This window comes from Euprymna scolopes, chromosome 19 (assembly GCF_053919585.1).
Source record: "Euprymna scolopes isolate OS-2025 chromosome 19, ASM5391958v1, whole genome shotgun sequence".
NCBI lineage: Eukaryota > Metazoa > Mollusca > Cephalopoda > Sepiida > Sepiolidae > Euprymna > Euprymna scolopes.
In genome coordinates this window covers 124652410-124658487 of record NC_136500.1, presented here as the reverse complement: position 1 = coordinate 124658487, position 6078 = coordinate 124652410, and positions in this window count along the sequence as shown.

Sequence of the window (6078 nt, the reverse complement as noted above, 5' to 3'; positions counted from 1 at the left end):
ACAAACTTTTTACCTTTTATGGAGTTTTTGTTACGTAGCTGCCTTTTCATTGGTTGATTTAAACTTGTTTAGTTTGAAGAGTGAATGTAGACGTGTGTGCGTCTGTGTATGTGTGTGTTAATGCAAGTGTGTGTGTATGTGGGTGTGTGCGTCGTTGGCGTTGCAGCATGTGGAGGAGAGAGTAGACACATTCTCTGTCTCTTTCGGTCTCACCCCCCCCCTTTTCCCTCTCTCTCTGTCTATATATAAGGACACGGAGAAGCGCACGCGAGACCGAGAGAGAGAGAGAGAGAGAGAGAGAGAGAGAGAGAGAGAGAGGAAGAAAGAAAGAGAGAGAAAGAAAGAGAGAGAGAGGTTAGCACCCGAAACTTTGAAAAGTTATAAAAAATTAAAAAATAATATATATATAAATATATATATATATATATATATATATATATATATATATATATATATATATATATATATATATATATATATATATATATATATATATATATATATATTATAAGAAGAAATTTAGTGGGAATCTACGGCCACGTGGAAAGAAATAGTTCTATCCATACATTTTGGAGAAAATCAAACTGTGGTATCTGTTTTTTTTCTTTAATTAAAACTTAAAATACGGTAGCATAAATGCATAATTACTAATTATTTCTTTCTGGCTTAAGATAAAACGTAGTAACTATTCTTTTTTCTGTATTTTTATAAAAATTATTACATTTTATTTATTAGATAGTTGTTTTATCAAATTGAAATCCATGTTATTAGGTTGAAATGGGCGCTTCTACACTATTGGGACGAGATTTCGGAAATCTAAAATGCGTGTTAATGCGACAGTTGATATTGAATTCGAAAGTGATTTTGAAGCCTTTAAACTGTCATTAATTAATTTCTGGCTTGATGGGCCATCTATTTTACTTCTCACGTGCGTTCGACATGAGTGGATTGAAAATGATGACGATGCAGTTAAGCAGTCCCGCCTTTTTGTGACTCTTACATACTTGGAGTCTCGATAATCGGTCAAAAATAGACAATAAAACAAAATTCTGTTAGAAACGTATTCTATAAAAGTTATCGTGACATTTATCAGGTGATTTTCTAACCGTATTTTGCTTGACTTTCGAGTTTTCAGCTATGATCGAGCACACCATATGACTGTCAGGCGTTTTTTTTTTCTTGTTCCAACTTAAGACTCGACACTAATTTTATTACAAAGTAAATAAACTGTTGAAATCAGATGACACAACAAAAAACTTAACTAGGTAGGTAGAAGAGTAATTTACCTTTGCTAACATTTATTTGTTATATATTTCTTTGATGGCCACGTTTTCGTTTTGTTGTCTTTAACTGCTGCGAAATATTCGCCGTGGAATTTCCGCGGGTCCCCTTAGTTAAAACGAATTATTTTAAAGGGTCAGAGAAACAGACGTGCTGTTGGCGCCGTCGGCGGCGGCGGTGGGGATGACATCCTTTACTGTTTCCATTCGCACGTCGTCATCGTTCCTGCTTTATGTCTTTCGTTGACGAGCACAAAGGAGCCATAATGATTTGAAGCTTTAATGTTTTTTTTTTATTTTCATGTGAAGAAAACCCAACTTTCCAAAAAGGAGTATTTTGAATTGGAATGAAAATAAAAACGATTTCTCCTCCGCCTCTTTTTTTTTATATACTGCGATAGAATAAAACAGATACTACACTTTGAATTATTTGCCAATAATTAAAAAAATATATTTTCGTTAACAGATACAACACATTGATCGTTTTTTATTTGATTTTATGTTTCTTATTTTTATTTATTTTTTATTTATCTTATTTTTATTTAACATTTGATGTTTTGGGTTTGTATTACTGTACACATAGATTCGAAAAAGTTGTCAAAAAAAAAACAAATATATAACAAATAAATGTTATCAAAGGCAAGATAAGTTACTTTTTTACCAAACTGGATATAATTTTCGTGTTTTTATTCAATTTAACATGTTTATTCAGCTCGAAAAGCATACAGTGTTTACCGATGTATTGGAAAATTCAAAATGGCGGCCAACTCTCTCTTTAACACGGTAAGTTCGGAAAAAGTGTTATAAATAATAAACTAGGCAAAATACTATTAAAAAACCACCGAATATATGTCAAGTTATGTCACGGTAACATATATCGAGCGAATTTCTAACAGTATTTTGTCGAGTTTATTATTTATTACACCTTTTTCCGAACTTACCGTGTTAAAGAGAGAGTCGGCCGCTATGTTGAATTTTCCAATACAGTTTGGTAGAACAGTAATTTATCTTGCCTTTGATAACATTTATTTGTTATATATTTGTTTTTTGACAACTTTTTCGAATCTATGTGTACAGTAATACAAACCCGATGTTTTTTATTAAATCGTTAGGTTAAAGTACGGAATAGTTACAAAACGCCCTCCTCTCCCCATTTTAAGAACGACTTCCGGAATACCCCCTCCAATCTCTCCATGTTAAGAACGGCTTTCTTGGGAGTGTTTTTTTTTAGAAAGCCGTTCTTATCATATAGAGATTGGAGGTGTTAATACTACGCTGGGGCAGCTTGTAAAATAAAAAATATCAAAGAAAACTTCTGCGATATTTTGGGGTAAAATGTTCAAGTTAAATTCAATTTTATCCTATCTTTTGCTTATTAAATTATTGGGTGAAAGTACAGAATAGTTAACATGCTCCTCTATACATTAAGAATGGCTTTCTTAACTTTTAAGGAAATGATTTCTTAAAATATTACAATTTAATAACGAAAAACCAGTTTAATAACGACCTAACCCAGCGTAGCATAAACACCCCAACCACCGAAAAGTCTTAGTAAAGAGAGAAGCAGGTGGGGGGGGGGGGTGAAGGGCAGGAGAATTGGCACGTGTCAAACGAAGTTGAAATAAATCCATTTCGTTAACAAACTTTCAAATTCGATTGACACTTATGACACCCACCTCTCCCACCTCATGACAGCTTTTAACGGAAAGTTGATTTGTGTTTGAGTATTTGTGTGTACGTGTATGTTCGTGTATGTGTGTGTTTATGCGAGTGTGTGTGTGTGTTTATGAAAGTGCGTATGTATGTGTGTGTGTTTTCTGTATGTGTGTTTTATGCGAGTGTGTTAGAGTGTGTGCTTCTGTCCCTGTTTATGCTCCTGCCCCTCTTTGATTTGGAAGCACATATTCTCTCTCTCTCTCTCTCTCTCTCTCTCTCTCTCTCTCTCTCTCTCTCTAAGTATTTATATATATATATAAATATATATATATATATGTATATATATGTATATATACATCCATATATATATATATATACATCTATATATATATATATATATATATATATATATATATATATATATATATATATATATATATATATATAAGTATATATACGCACACTTAGTGGCAGGGGCACGGAGGAGCCAAAGAGATTTAGCTTGTTCACATAATGTTGATGCATTAGAAACATGTTTTGTTTTTTTTAAGTTTTGCATGCATAATACTTAATGGATTTTAAATAGAAATGATTCATTCGTTTATTAATAATTAATAAAAGCAAAATAAAACTATTTTACTATTTTTTCACCTGGTCACGACCTTTTTACTATTTTTTTCTCTGGTCGCTATCTTTAAATATTACCCCGTATCCAACTAAGTACCGACTTTTCCATACGATAGCAAGTCTGCGTAACGTAAACACTATTAGAGTAGAAGGATTTCCGACCTTTAGGGACCTCAGCAGTGACCCAGTGTGATTTTGCCATTGTACGTCGAGGTGGTATAAGTGCTATGGGTTCATCAGAGCACATCCCATTAAAGTACTTGTAAACAAAGATGCAACACCGAGGCGATGGGACAGACTTTGGAGATTGACCTATAGCACGGGGAGATTAGATACTCTTTTTGTTTTTGTTTTTGTTTTTGTGCTCAACGATAAAAACCGACTTCTTCATTTGTGTTTGCTTCTCATTTTCGCTTTTTCTCTGATAAGTGTTTCGCTTATGTGAAAAAGAAAACATGTTCGAACGTTTGCTGACATTTATTGGATGTGTTGCTACCAGTATTTTGCTTATTTTTCGAGTTTGGAGTGATTATCGAGTCTCACAAGATGTCTGTAAAATGTCAGACACTGCTTTATTGTTCTAACTTAAAACTTTTGTTTGTGTTAAATAAACGTTTTAAAATAAGTTAAAACAACAAAAATGTGATCTTGGTAGGTAGAAGAGTAACTTATCTTGCCTTTGGTAACATTCATTTTCTTATATATTTATTTGTTCACTACTTTTTCGTTTTGTCTCTTGAATGCGAAATATTCGCCGTGGAATTTCCACGGGTCACGATTATTTCGTTTTATTAATCTTAAGTTTCATAGAATAAAAAGTTCTGACACAACTTTGTCGAGCGATTTATAATCGATTTCATTTAACTTCTGTTTGACCCCGGCACGTACGATCCTTTCTCTCCTTCCCCCACTCTCTCTCTCTTCTTTAGCTTGGTGACAAGCGATATGCTTATGTGTGCGTGCGTGTGTGTGTTGTCGTATTCACCAAAATTTAAAAAAATAAAAACGTTTTTCCCCGACCGGCCGGATTAGGGTTGTGAGGTGTGGTTAGAGTTCATGAAAATAAATGTTAGCAATAAAAACTTTTTCAAACCAAGTTAGAAAAAAGAAAACAATTTACTTCCCCACGGAGCCCCCGATTCTTCTTCTTTTTTTAGGCGATGTAATAAACCATATTTTTGAGCAGGGTTGCCTCCTCTCTATATTTTGGTTTGTATATTTTTCATGTTGCAAAAATGCTCCCGGGAGATCTTTTTAGGATTCTAAAGGTTTGCTTTTTTTTACACTTTTTATTATCTTCGAAAAATGTAAAAAAAAATGTAAGCAGGCAGTTTACGATTTGAAATGCATCGTTAAAATGATATTTTTCGCTAGTTCTTTCAACTTTATATTTTTATTTCGTCGTCTTCAAGTCCAATGTAAACAAGTTCTTGATGAGCCGCCCCTTATAAATAATCCAATTTACCAAATGTACACTTCTAACGATTACTATGATATTGTCCATTGACTACTGTACACACTTTAACCCTTATCCTCGAGTGGCCTCTGGGGCTTGATAAGTAGTGATTCCTTTATAAAATAAAAAAATATTTCAATACTTTGATGGTGAGTCTATAGTCAGTCTGTGCTGATTTTCCTTGCGATATTCGTTTTCAGCATACCTGAACAAACTGAGGGTTGGCCCCTTTCACATGCCGCCTGTTAAAACTGTTCACACATGGTCGCCAGTGATTTACATTTCAAAATACACGCATTAATAAAACTAGCTCCAAAACTAGTAGTCGGTCATTCTCTGCTAATTTTCCTTGCGATATTCGTTTTCAGCATACCTGATCAAACTGAGGGTTGGCCCCTTTCATATGCCGCCTGTTCAAACATGGTCGCCAGTGATTTACATTTCAAAATACACTCATTAATAAAACTAGCCCAAAATCTATTTGTCTCTGCTAATTTTCCTTGCGATATTTGTTTTCAGCATACCTGAACAAACTGAGGGTTTGCACCTTTCATATGCCGCCTGTTCAAACATGGTTACCAGGGATTTACATTTCAAAATACACGCATTAAAAAACGAGCTCCAAAACTAGTAGTATTTCCGTCTCTGCTAATTTTCCTTGCGATATTCGTTTTCAGCATACCTGATAAAACTGAGGGTTGGCCCCTTTCATATGCCGCCTGTTCAAACATGGTCGCCAGTGATTTACATTTCAAAATACACGCATTACTATCTCGAAAACTATTCGTCTGTCTGTGCTAATTTTCCTTGCGATATTCGTTTTCAGCATACCTGAACAAACTGAGGGTTGGCCCCTTTCATATGCTGCCTGTACAAACATGGTCGCCAGTGATTTACATTTCACAATACACGCATTAATAAAACTATCTCCAAAACTATTTATCTCTGCTAATTTTCCTTGCGATATTCGTTTTCAGCATACCTGAACAAACTGAGGGTTGGCCCCTTTCATACACCGCCTGGTTAAACTGTTAAAACATGGTCGCCAGTGATTTACAT